Below are 18,349 nucleotides of genomic sequence, written 5' to 3' on the forward strand. Positions count from 1 at the left end.
AAACCCTGAAGAGTTATAAAAGTCAGGGTAGCAGACTGGAAAACTGCTTTGCATAGCATTATCAGAAATTACATAGAGCAATAGATTTGATGCAAGTTTTTATGAAGCTTGGGGTAGGGTAAATATAAATAATTATAATAGGGAAGAAATTAGTTGGTATGCAAGTCCGGTCATTTGTGATACCACCAGTACTCAAAAGGTCATGGATATTGGACAGTGCTGAAAATTAGGTATCCAGCTAGAGATGCTGACCATATGAGTAGTACTATTTTGGCCACACACGATCACCCCCCAGAAAGGGGTGGCCACAGACGCTCACCCAAGGTCACAGAGGGTATGGCCGTACAGACTCACCCAAGGTCACAGAGGGTATGGCCGTACAGACTCACCCAAGGTCACAGAGGCTTACTGTTGACGGAAGTGTAGTATTTTTAAAGAGTTTTGTTTACAAACATTGCTTTGAAGGACGTTCGTGGCCCTCACCCGGAAAAGATGGTATGGCCGTACAAACTCACCCAAGGTCACAGAGGCTTACTATTGACGGAAGTGTAGTATTTTTAAAGAGTTTTGTTTACAAACATTGCTTTGAAGGACGTTCGTGGCCCTCACCCGGAAAAGATGGTATGGCCGTACAAACTCACCCAAGGTCACAGAGGCTTACTGTTGACGGAAGTGTAGTATTTTTAAAGAGTTTTGTTTACAAACATTGCTTTGAAGGACGTTCGTTTCGACAGTAGGTCGGTGTTGATGGAAGTGGAGTATTATTTTTGTTTACAAACATAGAGTTGAAGGTCGTAGGGTTCGTAATGGCATACGTACGGGAACTATTAAAGGGAAATTGTTTACGGAAGTAGAGTATTATTTTAAGTTTTTTGTTTACAAACATTGAGTTGAAGACCGTACGGTAGTGTGTCACTATTAAAGGGAATTTGTTTACAAAACATTGAGGACGTAACCATTTGTTATTATCAAGCAACTCTTCGTAATGACGTACGTACGTACGTGTTTATACGTACCAGGAACTGTGGCACTGTTTAGAAAACCTTGAGAACGTATTCATAGTGGGCTACTATTAAAGGGAATTTGTTTACAAATATTGAGGGTGAAATCGTAGTATAGTGGTATTAAAGATAGTTTGGCACTATTTAAGGGTTTTTGTTTACAAAACATTGTTGGTGTTTAAAAACGGGTTTACGGTGTTTTTAAAAAAAACGGGTTTAACTTTCGTCATTAACGTAGTGAGAGCGCGTCTACAGTAATACCGAGTCATCTTACCCCCTGAAGCTGCGTTCCAACCTGGGCTATTTGTATTGATTAATTATTTGTAATGATAGGGTAAAACATGCCCAGACAGTCTCTACACCCTAGTCAAAGGGCTAACCCGCGGCCCCCGTTCGCTACCTGTTGATAGGCCTACACTTGTCACACCCTGCACCTGGCGCGCAATCCCTAATAATTTGCGATGATAGGGTAAAACGCGGGGCATCCTCTACACCGAGTCAAAGGTTCATCCCTTCAACTTTCGTTCTCCACCCGTAGGTAGGCCTAAGTACCAGTCCCAAGCCTTACCGTTAACGTAGTGAGAGCTCGTCTACAGTAATACTGAGTCATCTTACCACCCATTACGCTGTGCCCTAGATAACTAAAGCGGATCGGCTTTATCTACGTCGTTTTAGCAACTCACAAATCTCCATTGATACAACTCACAAATCTCCATTGATAATTCTGGCCATCATTTTCCTTTAAATTGGATGGCGATAAATGTTCCATCAGTTTCCTAATGGCGCCACACACCCCTACAATATTTGGAAATCATACTCATCGGGGTCGGGGAAACTGATTCCCCCGAATTTCATTTGAGGGATATTGTTACTCTCACCCCTTTTTTAAAGGGACGAGTATTTTCCTTGGGGGTTTTGTCCACAGTAATACTGAGTCATCTTACCATCCATTACGCTGTCCCACCTGGGCTATTTGTAAGGATTAATTATTTGTAATGATAAAACATGCCCAGACAGTCTCTACACCCGAGTCAAAGGCCTAAGCCGTGATGGGGCTAAGCACCTGTTCCAACTTGCCCCAGACGTGTAATCTTAAACTTAGGCAAAGCTCTCTCTCTCTCTACAGAGAAGGTGTAATAAAACACATAGTACTTAATATTTGTTTATTAATAATAATAATAATAATAATAATAATAATAATAATAAAACAAACGCAAAATATTTTGGGATAGGGTCTAAGATGAGTTCATACACACACACCAAAATACGTGGGAGGATAATAAAAGAAACACATACTACTTAATATAAGTTTATTATTAGGAAACATTTCAGTAAAATAACCATACAGGATATTTTGAAAATAGATAACTAAAGCGGATCGGCTTTATTTACGTCGTTTTAGCAACTCACAAATCTCCATTGATAATTCTGGCTTGGTGTGACGCCAGATATACATACATGGACGACTGTTAAGATGTAAAAGATAATAAAGTAATACAGTGACATCATTTTCCTTTAAATTGGATGGTGATAAATGTTCCCTCAGTTTCCTAATGGCTCCACACACCCCGTTTAAAGTTACACTGTGGGTGAAATATAAGCAATGAAACGCGCACAGAGACGAATTGTAATTTTGCACTCGCATAACATTGGCAAAGCACTTCATGGTGGAATGTCTTCGTAAAAATTCGGTGAAATACGTCGAATGTTCTTCAGGCCTCATACCTAAAGGGTCGTAAAAGATGATGTTTTGAAATGGGGACTTCTGGATAATAGAAACAACCCAGTGACCCACTTTACGATGTTGGTGAGAAGCAAGTGTATTTGCAATAAGTATAATTGACTTAGGTCTCGTCAAGGGTATCTCGAACCCAGCCAAATGGTCACTGGATACGCATCCATAAAAGTGTGCTTCATTCCCGAGTTTATTCCTCAAAGCAAATTCTATATCTCTGGTATTCATCTTACACCTCACCCATACCACTTCCGGGGTACGACTACTTGGTCATTTTACCCCTCCCCGTTAATATATTTTCACCAAATAACGATATGGAAAGCGGGGCAGTGGACTCCCAACACCCCCCTACCCTCTTAAACACACACACACACTTATTCTAAAATACCTGTAACAACGTTTTGCTATTATTAGGAAAAACTCCCTGTAAAATTATCCTTCATGAAAACAGCGGATATTTTTACCTTCTTTTAGGAAACCATTCATTAATGGGTGTTCATTTATTACAGGCTGTGTATTTATGCTGAAAGAATCCGTAGGAAAACTTTCATGTCTTACGCCCTGACGTCGCAATATACATTCCGGTTTTGATCAATAGTTATAACTCCCTGGGTTTCTCCAAACAATAAAATAAGCCTATTTTCGTTAATCTGCTGATCAAACGTTAAATTAATCCGCAAGTCCCCATTTTTCTCTACCTCCAGAGTATCCATTAATGCAATTTCGGGTTTGAATTTGAAAGCAATTACAGTCCGTCCACGATCGTAACAATCAAAATGAATTAGGTGGTCATAAGTTAACCCTAAAGATTTTAATGTCTCGTAGTAAAGATGGGAATAATTTTCTGGGAATTGTGACCTTATGTCGTATAAAGTGGAACCATTTAGCGTTACTCCTATATGACTTAAATTATTATGTCCGAAATAAATAGGGTTTCTATTCAATACTCCATTAAAGCTCTCCATATTAACAATGGGCAGGTATAATTTTTCAGGTATGACCTTATTGAAAGGTAAATCCAACGTTGCCTGAGTCTGATTAGGAGCCAATGCGTACGTCCTGTAAAGTGTTTTATTAAAGACAGTTTCCACGGAACTATTAGGATTCGAAAGTGCTTGATGGAGTGCGAGTAAAGCCGGTGGTCTCGGGATGACTTTATCAACGTGTAGTCTAGCTTCTTGGAGATTAAATTTAAATTCGTCGATAGTTGCAGTGGAATTAATGAACCACGCATTCGGAGCTAATTCCAACTTGATACGAACGTCGATATTATCCATCAAATATTCATCTACTGAGGCAACATCGAGCATAAGCGGGTGAATGATATGAAGTCCTTCTCTTTTTCCCTTAGTCACCCACTCCTTTTCCATTTTGTTCAATTTTGTAAAATAATCAGGCGGAAGTACATTTGAAATGGAAGTCCCCTTGTAATCCTGGAAAAGATAACCAAGACGCCCAATTGTTTTCACAGTGTGGGATTTAGCAGTAGTTAATAACTTTATAAAAGACCAGTAATTGAAATGGGGATTTGATTCTACAAGTCTTTCACCGATATAAACCTGGGTTGACTTAAAGATTGTATTCGCCAAAGCATTGACGAAGATAACGTCTGTAGCATCACCTAACGCACTTCCATCTGGGGCCGTGACTTTTAAATGAAGTTCTATAGCTAGACTCGCTAAATCAATTAGAGTTCCTTCTGTGCCATTGATACGAAATTCGAGATAGCGATCAGTGATAGCTCCTCCCGAGGTAAGATTAGTAGGGAGAATAAAAGACGTCTGTCGATCAGTGACTGATGACTCTACTATCCTCATCCGGTTGGGTCTCGGAAAACTGTCTACGACGCCAGCGGTAAAATGGGATGTTGGTAATTCATTCCCCACATGACCAGCAATTCTCGGAGCAGCAGACGCCATTGTTAATGTCTTTGCTCACGCACTTATTTACTGGAACTAAATTACATCGCGCTAAACACGTCTTTATATCCTAAATTCCTACGATGGATTTTCTTTTTATTTACTCTTCTCTTGCCATTTCTTTTAACTTTTTTCCTTTTCTTTCCCCGGCCAGTAACGATGCGTCTCCCAGTCGATTTTAGCGCTTCTACCCCCCTTTGTTTAAGACTAGACCTGAAATCTTTTGTTCCCTGCTGTAAATCACCTATAACATTTTGACCAAATTCTAGGGCCGATGGTAAGACGGCTTTTGCTACAAAGGGTGCGACTCTTTTAGCCAGCCCAGCTAATAGGCTAAAAATTCCACCACCCTGTTGCGAACGCCTGGGGGCTCTAAATATCTCAATATCCCCTAGAGACCCTCCTCGTTGAAGTTTTATGGGATCACTAGTAAATATGATACTGAACTCCTCGGGAGAGGGAGGGATAAACGTAACCCTCATGATGCCCCGCTCCAGAATAAACCCAAGTGCTTGGGTACTTGCTTTTATATTGTTTTCTGTTTCGGTCTAATATGAAGAATGCATATAGTGCTACTATCCTCACGAAAGTGTATTGCTCGTCCTTCTTGATCAGTCAAGCGGATTGATATTGCATCCAATTCCTTTGTCCCTAAGGGGTAATACACGTAATTATGATACCCCCTCGTTTTACTACCCCACATACTAAAGCTGTCTAATATATTAACTTTCTTGCCCCCGAAATAAGATCTTTCAACAATATCTGAATAAACAAGAACAAAATCTACCCCGGATGTTGGGGAGGGAGGGAAAGGTGCCAGCAGATTATGCGTCTTAATCATGGGTTCCCCTGCGGTGGTTTCAAAAATTTGATATGGTTTGTCTGTATTAAAACCCAAAGTAGCTCCAATTCTTTTTCCAAATTTTAATTTTACGGCCTGAATGGGACCTTTTCGATAAATTCCCTCTCTTGTTTCCTGTCTCTTTGTGAACTTGAGTAGAACTCTCTCTCTTTGATAGTCATATTCTAATAGACCTGTCGCGGGTATATTTTCCTTATAAAATTCGATCGGTAGGACGTTCTTCAAAGCGTATGTTATGTCTTCATTTATACTGGATACCATATAGCCAGCATCAGTGGATAGAATGCTTAATCTAGGCTTGTAGGTTTCCTCTGTACGTGACGTAATAGTAGGCTCACCCCCTATGGATATCCGTACCTTTGTAATAATTATTTCTATTCCGGAATCAACTTCACCACTGACGAGGCCGTATATTTCATTTGGGTAATGAATATTGATGAGTGCTACTTCATGCTCCAAATTATGATCTAAATTTATACTATTCTGAAGCTTATTTGTAAAGTTACCTGCATTATTTTCAGGGAAGATATCCCTATTACCCAGAGAGGTCAGTGTTACGATATGGCTTTCGCCACCCATTGTGGCTAAGAAATGACTGAAAGTATTCTACTTGTGTTGGGTATATTTAAACCAAAAGACAGTACGACTTTTTATTAATGAAGTCACTATTACATAATTATCCCCGAATGGGGATGACATAACCCAAAGATAAAAGTACAGCATGACACAGTTTATAACTATTTTTTGACAGGTAAAATATCTGAAATGAAAAAATCACCTCATTCACAGAAAAGGGTACATTACGCCAAACTTAAGAGTTCAAAGACACTTACATAATTACTCCCTGACGCTGAAAGGGATTACATAACATAAAATACAGGATATTTTTTTTCTTTTTAAAGAGAGAGAAACAAAATATAAGAAAAATGAAATCCACACATTCGCAGAATGAGTACATTACGCCAAACTTAAAAGTTCAAATGCACCTACTGGATTATTCTCATTCGCAGATGAGAATTACATCACCCAAAACATAAAACAAAATGGTCTACTTTATTACTATTTTTTAAAGAAGAATACGAGAAAAGGAAAATCACCTTAGTCACAGAATGGAGAGTATATCTAGTCAAACTTAAAAGCGAAAAATAATACACCCTATAACTTTTTTTCAGTGAAATACAAAAATAACATTGAAAATAATCAAATAGGGACAATAGCGGGTAAATCCTTCGGCGCCGCGAGTGAAAACCTTTCCAGGTTTCCCAATTCTGTGGGTAACGTGCATTTTTCAGTGGCTAATAAAATAAGCTGTTTACCACTTCCAGCCATCCTCCTCGCTGAATTCTCCAACTCGGGCAAATAGTACTGCATCCATATTGAATCAGCACGACCAGACCTCCCAATTCCAATAGGTACAGCAAAAATTTTTATACTATCATTTTTTTTTTCCATGGCACATACTTCCAGTTCGTTTAGACACCTCTTAAAGTTGAAAATGCGGGCCTCGGTAGTATCATTTTGTAGATTTACGGCAAAATGAGTATCTTTTGAAGTTTCCACATACGATCGAAGCTTCCCATCACTATCGTTGTCGTATGAATACCCATAGTTGAACTGGGTAATTAGGGTGGCTACGTATGGTACGCTCGCCGTGGGGAAACTCGAGGGTTTCCTCAGGATGGCACTTCCGACGGGATGTCGATCGTCACGAATGCAGCGGGACAAATTTAAAAGACGTCTTCTACTACTCACAATATCACCGTATGGGTAGGCTTTATACGTCTCTCCAGCTAGGCCGTATGACTCAACGGCTATAGAATTCCCACCCACTACCAAGCAGACATCGCCCCTCTTTAGGACCCTGTCCGTAAAGGATGTGATGGAGAGTTTGAGAGGGGAGTACTGCATTCTGAGGAGGTCCTGATGTAGACTGAAAAGTTGTGGCGTCAATCTCCGCACATCACCGCAGTCATAGACACCCCAATCCCCCTACCGTTTCCTATTACGGGTGGTGCTACATGTTAGCACACGTATTTCGGATGGTGCAACATGTTACACACCCATCTACACCAGACTGTAATTTCTAATAAGGAACCCAACGCAGTTTGTCTTTTAATTCTTTTCTTTTAGTTTCCTCGCGTTTTCGACTACCTTTCCCAATTTTCACCTTACTTCCATAAATTTGCAGCCGAGCTTTTGCATTCTTTATATATGAATAAGGAATTCCCGCTGTATCCAACAGGATTTTATAAAAAGGCAGGTCCTCTTCCTCTATAGCCCCCGCTTGTTGAATCAATTTCTTTAACACTACCATTACATTTAAACGATCGATGGGTTTTCTCAAATTTCCCCTATCATCCCACTGGAAGTCATTCCGTCCTTCAAAAAACTTGAGAAAAGCAAGGGAGTGCCTTCTGTTGGTGGGTGTTAGTTGCATATCTATCAGATGGTCGAGAGGGGGATTGCTGTACACTACCTGTTTAGGGAGGGGGAGAGGATCGGCCTCACGTTTTAGTTTTTCCCCTACCCCTTTACGTCTTCTTTTCTTTGGCTTACTTTCAAACTTGGACTTCATCGCTTGTATCATTTGCAATAGATTACGTAGTAAATCACTATTATCTCCTCCTCCCCCCCCTTGCTGCTTATCTCCCTTTCCATTCTCCTCTACATTTTGTTTAGAGTTTTGAACTCTACTTTCCCCACTGTCTTGGTGGAGACTAAATCCTTCCGCCGTCTTCCTCGGTATTAGGCAATACTCTTTCATCTTCCTAGCAAACCCCCAATTAGACTCGCTGCTAAAGGCAGAAGTACTGAAAGTATAGCACCCCCTCTCTGTGATGATAAAATTTTTCTTTTCTCTTTAAGCGGTGTCTTTTTCCGGGCTACTGTCCTTATTTCATTCCTATATTTCTTCACCTTTTCTACTGATTTACTATCTCGAGTCAGATTTTCCTTTAAAAAGTTGGAAAAGATCTCCGATAAGCAATCAAGATGGGTCCTCTTCAGTAAAGGAATTAATTCAGACCTTTTTCTGGCGGGGAGGTTATTTAAGAAGAGAAGAAAATCAGCATGTTTGTGTATGTGGGATTTCATTTCCGAGTTTTCCCGACTAGCCTTTCAACATCCTTACTATGTATCCACGAGTTAAAACTTTGTGGGTATCCTCTCCATGATACGAGATACTTGACTTTTCCCTTCACGACTTTCCTTCTGATAATATCTATAGGGAAAGTTTCTGGTATAGCCGTGGGTATTAGTTCCGCTCTATAAAAAACTCCTTCAATTTTCTCACCGGCAAGATCTTCCAGATAATAAGTCAATGGGGCCTGACTCTTGTCTACGCTTCTAATTTTGAATATTTCTAGCGTATTTTGTATTTTATACCCGCGATGGAATACAGACCGTCGGAGCTCACTCGCAATACGCACAGACTGACCCACGTCTAGTGCATTACTATTTTGTTGGGGTTTAAACACGCTTGCTTTATACATTTTCCGAAATTGTTGCGTAATGATTTCTGGGTCGGTATATCTATGGACTTCGAGGGGAGTCAGCCCCCCTCCCAATCCTCGGTGCGGGGATCTATTATAGTTTTTTACAAGTTGGGGGAGGACGTCAACATAGACGAGAGTATTTCGCAGAGTTAAATGCTTATATATCTTTTGCTTTAGCGTACGTATAACACGCTCGGCAATGGCGGCTTTGATTTCATATGAGGAGACGCTGTAGAGTTTTATATTTTTTTCTTCCAGATACTTAAATGTAAGTTTGTTATAAAATTCTGACCCGCGGTCGGTAAGAAGGCGACTAACCCCCAGAAATTCGGGTAAGGAAAGGATCGATATTAAGCCTTTTAACAGAGTCTGTGCTTTCTTGTTTCTGAGAGGAACAATCTTGAGGTACCGGGAGAAGATATCTATGCAAATAAGAAGATAGTTTACGCCCTTGTTAAATTTAGATAAACGTCGCATATCCGCGAGATCGCAACTGATAATAACTCTAGGAGCTGGAGATACCATTTGACGTCTCGGGAAGTGTTTTCTTGTGAGTGTATGCAATGTATGAGCATCTTTCGTCGCCAAATAGTCTTTTACATTACTTAAGGTAATTCCCGGGTTCAGAGCTCTAGCGGCTTTATAGATGGATTTTACACCCCCCAAGCTTGATGGGTGTGAATAGTTTTCATATACGGTTTCCAAAATCTTTCTCTTTACGTCTCCCATTCTCCAAAAACTACCTCACACGAGGAACTCCCTGCTATATTTGTTCTCAACTGGAGTTCGCTAGGAGTATTTAAACTTAAATCTACCAGCAAATGGGAAAAGGGTTTAGTCATAACAGCCTTTTTATAGACATTCACAAATTTTTTCGATAAAGACGAACCGAATATTTGCCTTCCTAATAACTCAACTTGAGACATATCCCTAGTTCTCAGCAAAAGCATATGCGAGGCATTTATACTTATATTCCTGGCGTATTTACTACCGTAAAACATATTTTGCGTAATAAAAATAACAGAGATATTTTTATGTCGTCCCTTAGTAAAGACGTCTACAACAATTTTGTCATGGACAGCCTCGAGAAAAACATCATCGAGGATGTATAATATCGAGTAGACCCCAGCTTCCGTATCTATCTCACTCATCGGGTCTACGATATTGGCGTAGAGGGAGAGTTTTGCCCCAATTGTTGGATGGGTTTTCAAAGTATGGCTATCCACACCACACACAACAATGTGCGTAAACTTACTTTCATACTTTAATATAAGTTGTTCAACCAAGAAAGATTTTCCCGAGTTGGAGAAGCCCGACACAATAATACGCGCCGGCTCCCTAAAAATGTCCAAGTCATCTTCTTTAAAACACTTGTACATTTTAACAGATCCCGCATTTAACTGCGCCTTTACTCCAAATGCAATGATATAAGTACGGCGGAATGAATACCCCCATTAATAAAAAGTAGCAACCCGCTTGACAGTACATTTACAAAGGGAAAAGCGAACTTAGCAATTATATACGATGAGGTATTATTTTTTCTTCGAAATTCCTTCCGCGCCTTCCCTTCTACGTCATTACGGTGGAATTTCCATCAGTAGGAAGAAAGTAGCGAGAGAGAGAGAGAGAGAGAGAGAGAGAGAGAGAGAGAGAGAGAGAGAGAGAGAGAGAGAAGCGTGTTTTACCCTTTCACCCCAATGTAGATGGATTTCCTTCGGGTAGAGGAAAGTACTCACCAACCTTTTCTTCTCTCTTTTTCCACAAATTTTGATATACGCGAGGAAGTGGGTCTGGTGGAGAATAAGACGGTACCACTAATTTGGGGAGAGGGTTGTTGGTGGGGACCTCCCTCGCTACTTGCTCATCCTCCTCCTCTACAATATCCGGATGACCGTATGCGTAAGAATTGTATTGACTTACGTGGAAACGTTTTGAGTCAAAGGCTGAAAGACACTTCTTTTCTACTTTGGTGGTACTCATCTGCCCCTGAACATTTCTAATTGTACGTACCGCGACGTAATTGACCACTTATCTTCCAGGATTTGGGAATACTGTTCATGCTTCATACGAGAATGTAGGTGGCGAGGAATACCTTTTACCCTGTTAATCTGCTCCTGGTTGGCTAGTAACAGAGAATACATTTTAGGTTTCAACGCTTTCACCTCTGCTATTAATGTACTACCAGTTTCCGATTTTAAAAGCCCCAACTCGCCTTTTCTTTCATTATTAAAAAGAGGGTGGTCTTCATCGAAGTTGGAAAAATCCATATACGATTTCAGGGGTTCTTGAGCAAACTCCGAGTTAAGGTCGGGAACTTCCAGAGCAAAAATGAAACTATCTGTGTCAGTGTAAATGAGTTTGACTTTATCACCATACTTACGCTTGAGTATTTTATAAAAGAAATAATAGAGATCAAATTTGGCCGCTTCCAGAATGGCAAATCCTATATAATTAGGCATATTGATGGCAACCTGCGGAAGGGTAAAAGTGCAGATAACACGGTCTTCACTCAAACGAATGGATGATTTTATCCGCGGGTTACGGGCCTCTTTTAAGTAAACCGCGGGCTTCGTAACAACCCGACTTTTTTCCGCGTATTTCAAAGGGTTCAGTAAAGTCTTCCCAAAGACGCAGTTACTCATAGCCTTAAAAGCTTTTTTCTCTGTTGATGAGGTGGCCGCTGTCCTCGCTTCGATGTTAGTTTTGATGACATCGTTCATGTAAGCACTTTGATTGAATTCATAGATTGAATGAACAGCTTCCAGTTCCAGACCTAAGTCCATATACAGCTGTAGGAGGGGGAGGGAAATAAGATACTCCTTTTTACTACGGTGGGTGGCCATAAGTTTTTTGCACTTTACACCCATCTGTCCTCCTTCCTTCTCTAGCACATTTTTACAATAGGGAGATAGATTTCTAAAGGCTGCTACTTCATGAGATAAGCATAGGGGGAGTTCATCCGTCGCTCTAGCAACTTCTTTCGAAGGTACTTTTGTAGTGACGAGGAGCCAGTATCCCTTGTCCTCATTTGTGATAGCATTTTCAATACCCCTTCCTAAAAACGCATCTTTTTCTTCATGGGAAAGTTTACGAATCCCACCGGAGGGGAGGTTTCTAGTCATGACTGTTGCGTATAGAGAGTTGAAATCCAAATATAGAATGTAAGAGCTTTGGTGCTGGTCCGGATTAAAAGAAGAATTTATTTCACGGTTGTTGGCTGTGAATGACTGACGCACAACGGAAGTGAATCCCCCCCTCACATTGTGCCTGACGAGATTATACAATTCCTCGTCATAGACGTGATCCAACTCAATGTTACTCATTTTAAGAAAGCTGTCGAAAGCGTATGATGGAATTGAAACATAGTGTGGTAAATCAAGACCATACTTACTATAAAGAATATCACGCCACCAAATGAGGATATCCCCTAAAAGGCTAGTGTCTACAATGAGGTATAGGAGGAGAAAATCTTTCAAAGTTTGGCATTTGGCAATAGTCCAAACACGCTGGGCGCGTTTATACTCCTCATCCGATAGATCACACCCCTTTAGCCTGTTGTAAAATGCTGATTGAGGGGGTAACTGCCTTTCCCCGAGTTTTGAAAGATTGTCTATATAGTCATAGCAGAAAGGTAATTTACCCCGAATAATTTCAGCCCTACGTTCCTCATTCTTTATCCCGCTTAACATTTCCTCCGTTAATCGTGCTTTCCTTCCATCCCTAAAATATTCAGAAGCTAAACTATCCAAAGAAGACCCTAGAAAGGCTAGAGAGTCGAGAAAAAATAAATTCCCAACAGACATTCGCTGAATTTTTAGTCCTTGTTTCGTCATGATTTTGATTTGGACTTTATCTTTAAGATCCTTGAGGATGAGGCCTAAGTCATAACTCGAATTGTGGGCAAAAACAGGGAGATGTGTTTTTTGTTCGCGGCATGATAAATTACACCGCCTACAGTACGCCCCAATAAAATTGTTATTAGGACTGGCGTGGTCATGATGTCTATGTTTATCGCTCCCGTCTTTGAATGGTGACTTGCACAATTGGCATACGTCCTGCTTAAGGAATGCTCTCTCATCCTCCTCTGTCATATGAATGGGGAAAGTTCGCCACCGTTTTTTTATTGTCTCCCAACAAGCATTAAGATCGGCTAGAAACTTGTCAACGCAATCGTTTCTGCAATAATAACTAGAAGCTACTCTTTGACCGCTGCAATCGAAAATGATGTAGCAGTACGCTATTGATTTATGTATTGCCTCTACACCATACGCACCGGGAGATTTCTCTAAAGCCGATTCCATATCAAAGACGCAAATATAGGAAAACTTTTGCGTCTTATGCTGATTTCTAAACCTTACTGTGCTTCCGACGGGGGGAAAATTCAATGTTACAGCAAGTTCACAACTGGCTTCATGGTGTTCTTGCTTAGAGGTTGATGAATGCTGCGATAGGCAGTTATGGCAAAAGTACCGAGGGTCGGGAGATCTTACCCGGGCAAAGGATTTCACGAAGGAATGAAAATCCTTAATGAGGCATGTATGTTCCCCATCTAAGAGGAGAAGAGGGACTATGTTTGGAAATTTTTTCATTCCACGCCTCGACAATTGAAGCAGATACCTTCCGTCCGCGGATCTTTCCATTTCGTAAACGTAAATGGAGATACGATTTGCCGACTCGAGGCGTGAAATGTCTTCCCATTGGATGGGGAAGGTGATTCGGGTGAAATCAACGTATTCCGAGCAACGTTGAATACTATTTACAGTGCGGGAAATATTTCCCCAGTGGGGTGATGCCTGTTGTTTAGCGATAAAGTAGGCAGCCAGACACTGAATTAGGCAGGAATTCCCAATTCCAGAGGGATTAAAAACCGCCTCACTTCCGCGGACTTCTTTCTTAGGAAAAATGTATGCACCCATTCCAGCCATTACAGCTTGGCGGTGATAAAAGAGTTTAAAACTCTTGACGTCTTCAACTGTCCACCCACTCCCCCTTAATTCACTGCTTATTTGTGGGAATTTATTTTCTATAAAAGTTTCCCATTTATCCAAGAGCTTATTGATTTCACCAGCGTTAATAATCGTCGCTGGGAGCCAAAGCGCCACGGGTTCGTTTTCCGTTTCCCCCAATTTTTGAAAGCTTAGTTTGGTCATACAGGAGTTCAAAAGTCCCACAATCTTGGCTGTAAATGTTTTGTTTTTAAAGTATTTATTTATTCGTACACTAATATCATCCCTACAAATTACCATAAATAAGGTTGGGTCACCTACTGAGTGGACTGTGAATTCTTCAACAACGTACAGGTAATTGAAGGCTGACTCTCTATTGATGAGGGTGAGCGCGTGTCCTGTGGTAGGTGTCGAGGGAGATCCCCCAGGTATGGGAGGTTGCCCGCGTGAAACTTCTCCTGTTGAGGTTGTAGCAATTGCATGCTGTGGTGCTAGTGTTTTTCCAGGTAATTCTCCTCCACTCGAAATTGAGTGATGAGACGATGTATTTTCAGGTAATTCCCCTCCCGGCGTAAGAACTAGAACGAGAGAGAAATGCTACTGTTATAGTTTTTTTTTTTGAAAGGTCTAAGGCAACTTTAAAGCACACATTGTAAAGCCAAATTGTAACACACGTAATGAATATCAATACGCAAAAGGAAACTCCCGAATCTCTATCCCAGATCTTATTCTACTTAATCTCCTTCCTTTCAGACTAAACTCACAATAATCCTGGGGTTGAATATTTTGAAAAAAAAAAGATAAAGGTACTAAACATTACATTTTTATATTAAACAGTACTTACTTGCGTAGTGTTTCTTTCTTTTTTTGATAGGGAGGTGAGACTCGCTCTTTTCACGTTTCCTTTTCGTATCACTTTTCTCTAAAAAGAAAGAAAGAAAAGTAATTACTATTTCACGACACTTAACACAATCACAAAAGTAATCGCTATTTCACCGACACTTAACATAATCACAATATTCACAGCATAAATATTTTCGAAATTTCACTGATAAGGATACTGTATATTATACCTGGCGAGGAATTTTCCATAGTGTAAATCACGAACGCCGACTGCTGGGCGTAACGACGCAGAGGAAGCGCACACACCAAACTGGCGAAGTTGTGTCCCCCCGAGGGAAGCAGTGACGGGAGGTAGACGTTTAAACCGTAGGCGTATCGGAGGGTGAGTCCTTAAAACTGTAGGCCTGGGTGTGCGTGTGTGCGTTTACGCGTGCGTGCGTACTATATATACGGCCCAACCTATGCCTTTGGCACAAACGCGCATCTGTCGTCGTGAGTGTACTAAATTCGTCCTTCGCCCTCTACTATGGAATATTCCTACAAGAACGACGCCCATCTCCTGGATGAGGAGATTACCAGCTTCCAAAAGTGTAAGTTTTTCAAAGTATTTTCATTGAAAGTTCAGAAGTCCCTTAAAATAAGCAAATATTAAGTACAACGTTTCTTATATTATCCACCCACGTGTGTGTGTGTGTGTGTGTGTGTGTGTGTGTGTGTGTGTGTGTGTGTGTGTGTGACCCTTGATTATATTTCCAAAACTTATATTTCAATGTTTATTCCCATAGGTGTGTTTACTCCATTGCTGGATGAAGCAGGAATTCGACAAAACCTGGAAAATGTCCGGAAGGTGAGGAGGGACCTTCTAGAACACTTACAGGAAGGAAGGGGTGCTGCTAAGGAGATGCTGGGGCAGTTGGCTACCTATATAGTGAGACCCCAACAAAGCATGCTACCTTCGCCAGTCAAGGATAAACTCATCACAACCTTCAATGATCACGAGTCTACCTTACAACTACTGGAGAATGCTAGGGAAGGAATTCTTCGGAGAGAGCTCTTCTACGAAGAATTTTTATCAATAGCAATTAAGAGACGGGAAGAAGAAGAGGGACGCCATAACGATACACCCGTGTTTTTAATAACGCGGATAGAGGAGACGCCGTCATCAACGGGTGTTGATATCTCCACGGGTGCGGTGGGAGCTGCTAACGCGACTTGTTCCGGGGACGTGACCCTGGAGCGTGGAGAGACTCTCTCGGATTCCCAAGCGGTGGCCAAAGCCCTCGAAATGGAAGAGGAGGCGGAGAACACGAAGAAGAAGGCCTGTGAAATGGAAGCGGTGCGGGAGAGTAGGAAGAAGAAAGCCTGTGAAATAGAAGCAGAGGAGGAGAGCCAGAAGAAGAAAAAATCGAAAGGGGTATGCAAAACCCCCAAGGAAAATACTCGTCCCTTTAAAAAAAGGGGTGAGAGTAACAATATCCCTCAAATGAAATTCGCGGGAATCAGTTTCCCCGACCCCGATGAGTATGATTTCCAAATATTGTAGGGGTGTGTGGAGCCATTAGGAAACTGAGGGAACATTTATCACCATCCAATTTAAAGGAAAATGATGTCACTGTATTACTTTATTATCTTTTACATCTTAACAGTCGTCCATGTATGTATATCTGGCGTCACACCAAGCCAGAATTATCAATGGAGATTTGTGAGTTGCTAAAACGACGTAAATAAAGCCGATCCGCTTTAGTTATCTATTTTCAAAATATCCTGTATGGTTATTTTACTGAAATGTTTCCTAATAATAAACTTATATTAAGTAGTATGTGTTTCTTTTATTATCCTCCCACGTATTTTGGTGTGTGTATGAACTCATCTTAGACCCTATCCCAAAATATTTTGCTTTTGTTTTATTATTATTATTATTATTATTATTATTATTATTATTATTATTATTATTATTATTATTATTATTATTAATAAACAAATATTAAGTACTATGTGTTTTATTACACCTTCTCTGTAGAGAGAGAGAGAGCTTTGCCTAAGTTTAAGATTACACGTCTGGGGCAAGTTGGAACAGGTGCTTAGCCCCATCACGGCTTAGGCCTTTGACTCGGGTGTAGAGACTGTCTGGGCATGTTTTATCATTACAAATAATTAATCCTTACAAATAGCCCAGGTGGGACAGCGTAATGGATGGTAAGATGACTCAGTATTACTGTGGACAAAACCCCCAAGGAAAATACTCGTCCCTTTAAAAAAGGGGTGAGAGTAACAATATCCCTCAAATGAAATTCGGGGGAATCAGTTTCCCCGACCCCGATGAGTATGATTTCCAAATATTGTAGGGGTGTGTGGCGCCATTAGGAAACTGATGGAACATTTATCGCCATCCAATTTAAAGGAAAATGATGGCCAGAATTATCAATGGAGATTTGTGAGTTGTATCAATGGAGATTTGTGAGTTGCTAAAACGACGTAGATAAAGCCGATCCGCTTTAGTTATCTAGGGGACAGCGTAATGGGTGGTAAGATGACTCAGTATTACTGTAGACGAGCTCTCACTACGTTAACGGTAAGGCTTGGGACTGGTACTTAGGCCTACCTACGGGTGGAGAACGAAAGTTGAAGGGATGAACCTTTGACTCGGTGTAGAGGATGCCCCGCGTTTTACCCTATCATCGCAAATGATTAGGGATTGCGCGCCAGGTGCAGGGTGTGACAAGTGTAGGCCTATCAACAGGTAGCGAACGGGGGCCGCGGGTTAGCCCTTTGACTAGGGTGTAGAGACTGTCTGGGCATGTTTTACCCTATCATTACAAATAATTAATCAATACAAATAGCCCAGGTTGGAATGCAGCTTCAGGGGGTAAGATGACTCGGTATTACTGTAGACGCGCTCTCACTACGTTAATGACGAAAGTTAAACCCGTTTTTTTTAAAAACACCGTAAACCCGTTTTTAAACACCAACAATGTTTTGTAAACAAAAACCCTTAAATAGTGCCAAACTATCTTTAATACCACTATACTACGATTTCACCCTCAATATTTGTAAACAAATTCCCTTTAATAGTAGCCCACTATGAATACGTTCTCAAGGTTTTCTAAACAGTGCCACAGTTCCTGGTACGTATAAACACGTACGTACGTACGTCATTACGAAGAGTTGCTTGATAATAACAAATGGTTACGTCCTCAATGTTTTGTAAACAAATTCCCTTTAATAGTGACACACTACCGTACGGTCTTCAACTCAATGTTTGTAAACAAAAAACTTAAAATAATACTCTACTTCCGTAAACAATTTCCCTTTAATAGTTCCCGTACGTATGCCATTACGAACCCTACGACCTTCAACTCTATGTTTGTAAACAAAAATAATACTCCACTTCCATCAACACCGACCTACTGTCGAAACGAACGTCCTTCAAAGCAATGTTTGTAAACAAAACTCTTTAAAAATACTACACTTCCGTCAACAGTAAGCCTCTGTGACCTTGGGTGAGTTTGTACGGCCATACCATCTTTTCCGGGTGAGGGCCACGAACGT

General features: G+C 40.8%; 1 long non-coding RNA gene across 1 annotated transcript in view; it reads left to right on the forward strand.

Annotated features, from left to right (window-relative positions):
- The window catches only part of LOC137641580 (uncharacterized), a 64,024-nt gene that overhangs the window by 20,418 nt on the left and 25,257 nt on the right, over positions 1-18,349 (forward strand). The window lies entirely within an intron of this gene.

Source organism: Palaemon carinicauda, chromosome 1 (assembly GCF_036898095.1).
Source record: "Palaemon carinicauda isolate YSFRI2023 chromosome 1, ASM3689809v2, whole genome shotgun sequence".
NCBI classification, from domain to species: Eukaryota; Metazoa; Arthropoda; class Malacostraca; order Decapoda; family Palaemonidae; genus Palaemon; species Palaemon carinicauda.